We start from the raw sequence: 10803 nt of genomic DNA on the forward strand, positions 1-10803 counted from the left end.
ATTCCATCTCCATCTGAGGCAATGTTTCATCTCCATTTGGACCAGTCCCAATAGCAAAGAACATTTAACATTTGCAGGTGACAGGACTTGTGGTAATGTGCCATTTGTGGGTCACAGGAAAGAAAGAAGAAGTCTCGGTAGAGATTGCCTCTTCTGCCAGCCTTTGTAAAAGTGGCTTATAAAAACACAGTGTGAATCCTCAGGTGAGAAGACATAAGGAGAATGGAGTGAAGATGGGCAGCTTAGGAAGTTTGGAGAATCCTAAAAAGATTAAAAGCAAAACAAAAGAAACAAACAAAACCCTATGCCACCACTTACTGTGAATACTATATTTAGATTTTTGAAATTTAAATTTAATTTCTTATGGTGTGCATGTGTGTGTGTGTGTGTGTGTGTGTGTGTGTGTGTGTGTGTGTGTGCATGGCACACACAATGTGCTGTGGAAGTCATAGAATAACTTTTGGAAGTCGGTCCTCTCTTCCACTGTGAGTTTGTGGCTGTCAGTTTTGTTTTTTGTTTTTTGTTTTTTTAACCGCAAATGCTTTCACTGGCTGAGCCATCTCCCTGACTCCATATTCAGAATTTTGTGGCAAGAGGAAAAGTAAACACAAGAATGAGAACAAATAAGAATAAAGTTAGCAAAATACAATCTTAAAATAAGTCAAAGTCTGTCCCACTACTAAGGAGTAAGAACTGCGGAGCAAGGAAAGAGAGGATCACCTCTAAAAGCGTGTCATACATTATTATCTTACGGCAGACAGAAAGTAGCATCTGTCAATTCTTTTTGTGTTGGTTTTATGCCTCTGCTTAGGGCATCTCTACCAAAAAGACTACTTTTTCAGCTAAGTGTGGTGCACACACCTGTGCTGCCAGGACTGGAGAGTCTAAAGCAGAAAGATCATAAGCCCAAGGCTACATAATGAATAATAATAATAATAATAATAATAATAATAATAATAATAATAATAATAATAATAATAATAATAATTTGATTATAATGTCTTTAAAACTGACATCAACAAGGGAAACATAGGAGGAAATGAAGCACAAAATTGAATAACAAAAGAAGTTAGCAACTATCTGGAATACTTTCCTATGGCCCACAGATCAGAAGCATTGACATAAGCTCCTGGAGCAGCAGTTCTCAACCAGTGGGTCACAACCCATTTGGGGTCACACAGATATACTGCATATCAGATATTTACATTACAATTCATAAGAGTAACAAAATTACAGTTATGAAATAGCAACAAGCTGATTTTATGGTCTGGGGGGGGGTCACCACAACATGAGGAACTGTGTTACAGAGTTGTAGCATTAGAGGGTTGAGAGCCACTGTTTGGCTTCACAGAAACACAGGTCATGGACAGGGCCTTGGACTTCCTATTAGAGCCTTCAGTCTATCAAGATGCCCAGATCACTCATTTTTTTTAAAGCACTAGGATAAACTACTTAAGTTTTTGAACTGTGATGAAATAAAACAATTTAAAGCTATGGTTGCTTAAATATTGTAAAATCTTTTGAGAACATTGAGGAGAAACCTAGAGATAGATAAATATCTCTATTTAGGAAGAATTTAACCTAAAAACATCTGCAAATCAATATTTTAGCAACCCATGAGAAGAAAATTTAGGAGTGTTAAAGTAATGTGACCTTCCTGAAGAGCAATGTGGTAGTAGATGAGTCTTCTGGTAGACCAGAAGTCTAGTTACTCTACTAGAACACTAGCAGTTCAACTCTAGACAGCTTGTTGTAGAATAATTTTAATCCAAAGACCTTCTAGGTCTACGTGGTCCAGCTGGAATGCAGGCATGCCCTTAGTATACACCTTTAATCCCTAACAATGAAAGTAAGGTTAGTGTGTAAGGAGCCAGCAATGTTTGAAAGTGACATCTAATTGAGGGAGGGTAGTTCATTTGAGTTCAGGCCATGCAGTGGAGTTCAGTTGAGTTCAGTTCAGTACAGTTTGGTGCAGTTCAGTTGAATGCAATTGAGTTTAGTTGAGTTCATGCAGTTCTGTTCAACTGATACAGTTATAAAATTCAGTTCCTAGAATTCAGAGGCAGTTTTTCCAAGCAGAGCAATTCAGTGAGAAGTGAAAAGGAAGCCAGATTGAATCAGTCAGCTTGGAGAGAAGTTTGAACTAGAAGAGCTGAGTTGAATTAATTATCAGAGTTTAGAAAGAGTGAGTTAATAAGTAGTAAACCTCTGAGGCAACAATTACATCAAGTGGATAAAACTTACTTTTATAAGCTGCACTGAAGAAATAAATATGACTTGAAAAAAAGACTAATAAAAATCTTCATGTTCAAAGATATTTCTTGCACATGGCTTAAAATCATGAATCATTGAATGACTTGAAATATCTATGAATAGAGAAATGATTAAGTAAAAAACAATATGTGCCAATGTATTTATTAAAAAGCTTTTTTTTTGCTGTAAAAAAATAATTGAATGTATATGCTGGGATATCAAACTAGTAAACCAAGAATAAAATAAGAGATATTGAGAAATTAATAATTATTTCTTCTTTATATTTTATAGTATTTCAAAAGAATATATCATCCTATTTAAAGAAATGTAAATGTTATTTTAATATGCATGTAAAATGTGTCTATTAAAATATATCAAAATATCACCAGTAGCTGTTTTTACCCTGCATCTAGTGATATTTTTTGCATATCTCTGTTCTTTGAATACATTCATAAAATAATAAAATTTTAAAAAGAAATAATTCACAATCAGAAAATATACAGTTTAAACAAGATGCCATAAATTATTAATTTAATGTATATAAATTATCTTAAATTTTTAATTTTTCCTTTGAGACTGTAAAATTATTACATTATTTTCCCTTCTTTCAAATTTATTATCTCCTGTTATTCAATTGTGTGTGTATGTATATGTATATATATGTATATATACATATATATTTCTAAATTTGTAAGTGAACATGCTCAGTCTATATCATGTAACATGTATGTATGTTTTCAGGGCTGAGCATTTGTTATTGGATAACCAGTTGGTGCACTCTTCCTTGGGAAAGACGATTTCTCCCACTCTGGGCATTGTATAGTCACCATAGTTCTTTGTCTAGGCCTGAGCCTGCTGGGCGTTCTCCTCTCCGTGTTGCTGTGTCTGTTGCTATTGGCCTTGTTCAAGCTATGCTTTGGCAGCTACGCTGATGAGACTCCATGAGCATAGCTTCTGGCATTCCCATGAGGCTCAGTCTCACAGCAAACTCCACGACCCTCTGGTTCTTACAGACTTTCCTCCCTGTCTTCTGCAATCTTCCCCGAGCCCTGCGTGTGGGGGTTGTGCTGTGCGTGTATTAGTTGTACCCAATCTTTTAAAATTACATTTTTGTATTTATATGCACATGTGTGTGCATATATGTGTTCGGTGACACATATGTGGAGGCCAGAGTACGATCTGTGGAAGTCAGTTCTCTCCATCCACCAGGTGGGTTCCAGAAATTGAACTGTGGTCATCAGACTTGGCAGCAAGTAAAAATATTAAGTTTTTCATTCTAGAAAAGATAAGCTCAAAGTACCAATGGCAACAGAAATCCCTTAGGAAATGTGGCTTAAAAGTTAGCTGGGCTCAAAATCTCTATAAAACAATGTATCTATCATATAAATTGTGGTCATGTTTGTCCTTATAAATAGGTCATGTTTGGCCCAGTAATACTACTATATGAAAATTTTCCTAGGAAATAAGCAGATATTAAAATGTGTTCTCTTAAGCTGGGCGTGGTGGTGCACACCTTTAATCTCCAGCACTCAGGAGGCAGAGGCAGGTGGATCTCTGTGAGTTTGAGGCCAGCCTCATCCACAAAGCTAGTCCAGGACCGCCAAGACTACACAGAGAAACCCTGTCTCAAAAACCAAACAACAACAACAACAACAAAAACCCAGATAAACAAATAAAATGTGTTCTCTTAATGGAATGATAACTAGAAATGCCTTAGAGAGGAACAGCTTCCCACATCATTCTGTATGAATACCATGTGACATATAGGCATTTTAATATATAAGTTCACTTACTCTTTATTTAAGATAATAAAACAGGACAACATTCTGCCCATGATATAATTTTTTTTTCAATAATGAATGCACTGAATGTGCCACCTCCCCTCCTGAAATCATGTACCAGAGTCCTAATTCAGTCTGATGGCATGTAGGGGTGAGGCCTTGGGGAAGTGTTAGGGTTAGGGGGGGCTGTGGCAGTGGAGCCCCATGATGGTACCAGTGTCCTTTCAGAAAGGAAAAGAGGATGTGGTCAGTGCTTTTCTTCCCACCACGTGAGAACACCACGAGAAGGCAGCTGATTAAAGATCAGGTTTTCTAACCAGAAGCCCAGGGAACTAGTGCCTTCGCCTCAGAGATCACATTTCTAGAGCTATGGAAAGCAATTATACTTTAAATCGCCAAGTTGAGGGGGATTTTATAATAGCAACTGAAGCTAAGACGAGTTTATTTATAAGTACAAAAGAAAATTTCTGCATATTGGGTTTATTTTCTTCATGGAGGGCATCTACACTTTTTCAATAAAAGCAACCTCTTAGAATTGGGATGAATGCAAGTTAGCAAAACACGAATGACGAAAGAAATCACAGTTGATATTATGCACTCCAGGGGTTGTGCTGCCCACACTGAGTTTCGTTTCACTATTACAAAGGCTCTGGTTTGCTGTCTGCGTCACTTTGATGCGCAGCCTGACCAAAACGCAGCTTGGGAAGGAAAGGGTTTAGTTCAGCTTGCAGTAGAGGTCACAGTCCTTTACTGAGGGAATTTAGGGCAGAGGAACAAGCAGAAGCCAGGGAGGAATGCTAGCGTTCTTACCCAGCACTGGGCCACTTTCGCAGGGATGCTCAGTTCTTCAGCGGAGGTTCCCTCTTCTCATAGGACTCCAAGTTGTGTTGAGTCGACAGTAGCTAGCACACAACCCTCAGGTAGCTACTACTTCAAGTCTTATCTTACAGATTTCCAACCACACTCCTATGAAACTTTTAATGAAATAACATTGATTCTCAAAATACTTGTTTTAATATCTAGAGTCGAGCTCAACGACAAGAAAAAAAAAGTATGGTGAATGTTTAAATAAGCCATACAGAATTTCTTCAAGTGGAATATCAGACTTCCCAGGGACAAGAAAATCAACGGAAAGACAGTGCAGGGGCGACCTGGTCCAGCAATTAGCCTCGGATTCCTGCGCAGGAAGCAGAGTCCTGCGTTTATTTGCACAGTTCTTTGATCACCTGACAGGCAAGCCGAGGAGACGAATTTTCCTTGGAATGGAAAATATGATTAGTGTTCCGCTGTGCTTCCTTCTGTCTTTGAAATTGCTCTAAAAACTATTTAAAATTGGAATAGAGGCCTCACTTATTATCTGTAGCTTCATATTGCAAAATCGGTGATCACCTTCGGAGCCAGGCGCTTTTTACCCCACTTTGAATTTTTCCATTAAAGGAAAATTCTCTTAGAAGCAGACTGGGACTTTTTTTTTTTTTTTTTCAGAGACAAGAGAGACAAAAGCCACTCCCTGGCTGGATTTCACATCTAATCTTAAGCTTTATCTGTCAAGAGGAGGGAGCATGCTTTCAATATCAGAAGGGAAGTAAATTCTCTTCTGTAAGCCCTGCCACCTGGCAAGGAGACATAAAGAATGGAGCAGTTATAAATCTCAAGCTTAGGTATGTAAGAAATAACACTTTACTCCCTTCGCTTTCCATCAGTCAGTTTCATGTGGGATTCAGGCTGGCACGATGCAGATGGTTTTTGTCAAGCGGTTTTGTAACTTTCATCTCGTCTTCCCACCAAATGTGTGTGTGTGCGTGCGTGCGTGCGTGCGTGCGTGCATGTGTGTGTGTTTCTAGTGTATGAGCATGCAGAAACAGTATCAGTGTGTCTCTGCCGGTGTGCCCCCTCCCAACTCTGTGGCACCTGTGCTGTTTCCTGCCAGGGCATGGTAATGAGGATGCTAGATCTTCAGGTCCGAGCAGGCCCCTAGAGCAGTGCCCACTGCTTAGCTGATTGCCATGTGTTCACCCTACTGCTCAGGTATGCACCGGCTTACACCAGTTTGGGGTCTGTTTCTTTCTCCACCTCTGCTCTATCTCATCTTTATCTCTACCTCTCTCACCTCTATATCTATCTATCTATCTATGATCTATCGTCTATCTATGTCTATATCTCATTCCTTTGCTGTGTGAAGTCATTCTCTGCTTCCATGTAAACTTAAGTGATGTCATTTTCTCTCTGCCATGTACTCCAATCTACTCTGTGCTCTCTCTACAGACCTTCCTAGTGGGATTTTAAACACAAACCAGAGTCCTATAGACTACATTTCTTTCCAGCCTTGTCCTGAAGCCTCTCCAGACAAGAAAACTCTAGTGACTCCTTGCCTTAGTTCTGAGGAAGAAACATAGGAGAAAAAGTATCAAGCTATCTAAGTGACAAACAGATCTTCGAGCTTGACATCTTGGCGTAATTCTAAGATCCACTTTGACTATGGCACAGCAGGCCGGCCGTTAACTTTGGAGTGACCATGAAGTTTTGTGACAGCACCAGCCAACGAACACAGGTAGGACACCCATGGAGATACAATGTTATGAATTAGCATTGTGAAATGACTACTAAAAATGTGAAAGTAATACAGCCACAGAGCTCAACAGTACTGCAGCGTAAAAGCTGGTTTCAGGTAGCTCAGGTAGCTGAGTGTTCAACATAACATGCTCAAAGCATAACGTAAAACTGGCTGTGGTAGCGCCTACGCAGAACCCCTAGCCTTTGGGAAGTGGAGGCAGGAGGCAGGAGGATCAGAGGTTCAATAGCACCCTTCTTATGTAACACATGTCAGGCCAGCCTGGGCTACATGAGGCCATGTCTCAGACAAACAAAAACAAATCAACAAAATGCACTCTCGCCTCACTTCAATGCCACCTCCCCAGAGAAACTTGCACTAATAGAAGTGTTCAGATATAGTCACCTTAACTTCATTTTGTTAATTTCAACAGAGGATTATGGAATGCAACAAATTTTAAATAACTTATGACCTACAGGATATTCTATGTTTATCATTATAAGCAATGTGTATTAATTATTACATAGTCATGTTCTTATTTGTTATTACATCTACCTATTTCTAGACCTGGTTAGAATTTACTCACATTTCAATTTTAATCAAATGTGTGAAAACTTCATGAAAGAACTATTACAAATGAATAATTTTCATAAAACGTTATAAAAGTTCATTTCCCCAACACCTCTGTCAGTATTATATGCTATCAATCTTTTTAATATTTTGTCAGTATGATGAATTAATAACAAGAGTGCATTTTAAGCATTATGTTATGTGACAGATGTCAACTGATTTTTTTCTGTTTGCAGTTATTTTTTAATGAGTTGTTTTATTTCTGTTCTTTATTTAATTTTATATTTTACTCTTTTTTTCATTGTTTTTTTTTTAATCTTAGAAATAAAAAAAAAGCAGCTGGGTGCAGTGTTACATGCTTATAATCTCATCACTCAGGGAGGCAGAGGCAGGCAGATCTCTGAGTTTGGGGACAGCCTGGACTACAAATCGAGTCCAAAACAGCCAAGGCTACACAGAGAATCCCTGACTTGAAGAAAACAAACAAACAAAAAAAGAAACAAAGGATGAACGAAGGGCTTCTTCTCCATCTGTCTGAATTTCATTTTAATGAAAAAAATTTTTAATTTTTTATGAGTTTCACATCATGTATCCCAGCCCACTCATCTCCTCATCCGCTCATACCTTCCCTTCACCCTTGCAACCTCCGTCTCAAAACAAAAATCACACAAACAAACAACAAAAACAAGGCACAGAGAACGTCTCACTCTGGAAGCTGTAGTATGTCCCTGTGTGTGCCACAATCTATCCCTCTGCCCACACATCCTCACTTGCAAATGCTCATTGCAATGAGTCATTGCTCTGGTTCAAGATCTCCGGTTTCTGTGACATCATCAATATCAGATCCTCACTGGGACTCCTCCCTCTTCTGTTGTTGCCCTGTACCATGGAAGTCCTGCAGCTTTGGAGCAGGAGGATAGGCCCTTTTATGTGTCCCACCCATTCAGAGATGATATATATTTTGGGGTGGGCCAATTCAGAGGCCTGGAACTCAGCCTGAGTGATGGCTGAGCTGGCCAGCCTGCTGGCTCACCCTTATCAGCACCACCAGGGCAAGCTCCCCAGCACTGCTCCAGCTTAGCCACTCAATGCCACCATGACAGGAGACAGGATCAGATCTCCTGCTTTTATGTTCCTGGGGCCTGCTCACAGGCACCCACAACTCCAGAGCCAGCTCCACTGTGCTGTCCAGTCAAGGCAGAGATTGGGGGGAGGGAGACCCACTCTTCCAAGTGGTGGACCCAGTGAGGGGGCAGGGACAGCTCTCCCACACTCTTAACCTAAGTGCCAGCTTTTCTGTGCCCCTCCATCAGGGCCAGCTCTATTGTGTATGGCATGCACCCTCAAGTGCTCCAGCCATCGAGGGGCAGAGCTCTCCCGTTCTCACGGCCCTGGGAGCAGCCCTACTAAATGCAGAAGTTGAGGGGTGAGGCAGGAAAGGCATCACCATCTCACCCACACCACCTCACTACAGAAGAGCAGCAGGGTCAGCTCTCCCACACTCATGCCCTCAGGACCAGCTCACCTGTAATCAGGCTACCAGGCCCACCTCCACTGTGCTGCCTCAGGTGAGATGGGGCCAGTTCTCCAGAGCACCATATCTAGTGAGGGGTAGGGTCAGTTACGCACAGCCCCTGGACATCCACATGGACCGCACCTGCTGGCCCAAACAGGAACATCCCCATGTTCTCTAGGAGGGTGGCCTGGCTTCTGCCAGTCTGGCAAGCTGGTCCAGGTGCTATTTGCCTCTGCACAGGAATGGATGGACCTTGAGTTCAAAGGTCCCAAGACCCTGTTTCTTGATCAGGGTTGACTTAGAGTGCTTAGGGTGAGGCCCAAAGCCTGGGCACTAGGCCAGGATCCCAGTCCAATCAGGGAATGTGGAAAATGAGTTTCCACTGGGTGTTATAGTTTAGCTCTTTTAAAGTGAGATTGCTGGTATCAGAAGGCAGTGGAGACTCAGGAGGTCCACAATCCAATGATGACATCCAAAATATTACAGCCCTTTCTTAAGTTGCTGTTCTAAGCACAGCAGAGAAAGTAGGTGGGTGTCCCCAGAACCGACTGGAAGGCAAGCCAAGTGAGATGCAAGCTCTGCGGTGCCTCCCCAGGGGTCAGTGCGGAGATAGTGGTGGTGGAGCAGTTGCCAAGCCAACTCTGCCATCACTGCCTTGACTGGCCGTCAAGCCCTGAGCATCCAGTGGCAACTCTTACCCTGAATGAATGGAGTCTCAGAAGGCCATGGTGAAGGAATGACAAACACCAGAAAGAGAGCAAGCCATCCATCCCTCATTTATATACCTTGGGCAGTGGGGAGGGGTTTGAAGATGAATGTATCTGAATCCCTGGGGCTAGGGGTGCCAGGATACTTAATCTACACGCAGCGGTACAGCATCTCATTTACGTGCAGTATCACAGGGTCCTATCACCAGAAGGAAAACACAGTACTTAATTATCCTATGGGTGAGGGAAGAACTTTGGGGTAGGGTTAAAGGTCAATTGCTGGAGGTTAGGATCTCCTTAGCATAGGGTGGGGTTTGCCAAACCAGTTTTCTTATCAGGAGAGGGTCTGGTCTCTGATCTTCCCTGAGGGCTATGTGATGCTCCTTACAAGACCTAGGGTTACCAGATCAGTGGGAGTGAGAACCCCTGCTGAGAAAAGGTGGTCCACCATCAGAGACCGAGTGCAAATGGCTATCCAGAGTTGTCAGACTTCAATCTTATCTAGCAGAGTTCCACACTCTAGTGGTAATATGAGCGGCTGACATTGACACTGACCCCGGCCACTGTGAAGCCACAGTCTTACACATGGTCCTCAGTGGCAGCTTAGGCTGGGACCTCACCATGGCCCCAAGAAGTGGGGTTGGCCACTCACAACAGGCTCGCCCTCTCCTCCATCTCTCTTCATAATGCTCAAGCTGCTCCACTTCTTTTTCTCTCCCATCTGACCACCATGTACTCGTGCACTGTGGTGGCTCCCACTGCAGGCTGGCCACGCAGCTGGCAGGTCCCCTGGGTAACATCCTCCATCTATGCTTCGTGATGTGGTGGCAAGTGGGTGTCTATGGCCCACCTGTGCCATTTTACGGAGGGCAGGTCTGTGGGTGCCGTGGTGGTCTTCGAGTCTCTGTCTGTCTTCTTCCTTTCGCACTGCACTGCATGGGTCTCATTTGATTTTATTTTCATGTGTCCTATCCATAAAACAGCTTTGGCTGCCACACCAGACATCAAGCTGGGATGAACAAAGGACTGCCACCGGCTCTGTGCTCCTGATTGATATAAGGACACCACCATCAATGAGGTCTCTCTTTGCCCATTGTTGGGGTAGAGGGAAGTAAATCTTTTTCACTTGATTGGTTGGTTTGGTTTTGGTTTTTCAAGACAATGTTGCTCTGTGTAGCCTTGACTGTCCTTGAACTCACTCTATAGACCAGGCTGGCCTCCAACTCAGAGATCCTCCTGACTCTGCCTCCAGAGTGCTGGGATTAAAAGCAAGCACCACCACTGCTGGGCTTTAATGAAGTTTTTTCATTTTCATATATTATAATTTATTCAGATTACATCCCAATTGTTTTTTTTTTTTAATTTTTTAATTAATTTATTCTTGTTACGTCTCAATGTTTATCCCATCCCTTGTATCCTCCCATT

General features: G+C 42.0%; 1 non-coding gene across 1 annotated transcript; it reads right to left on the minus strand.

The window, feature by feature from the left end:
- Nucleotides 1–10337: 10337 nt before the first annotated feature.
- On the minus strand, nucleotides 10338–10482 carry LOC127205399 (small nucleolar RNA SNORA48). The gene has a single exon (XR_007832615.1). It is a non-coding gene; the product is annotated as a small nucleolar RNA SNORA48 (small nucleolar RNA).
- Between the last annotated feature and the right edge of the window lie 321 nt (nucleotides 10483–10803).

This window comes from Acomys russatus, chromosome 21 (genome assembly GCF_903995435.1).
Source record: "Acomys russatus chromosome 21, mAcoRus1.1, whole genome shotgun sequence".
NCBI classification, from domain to species: domain Eukaryota; kingdom Metazoa; phylum Chordata; class Mammalia; order Rodentia; family Muridae; genus Acomys; species Acomys russatus.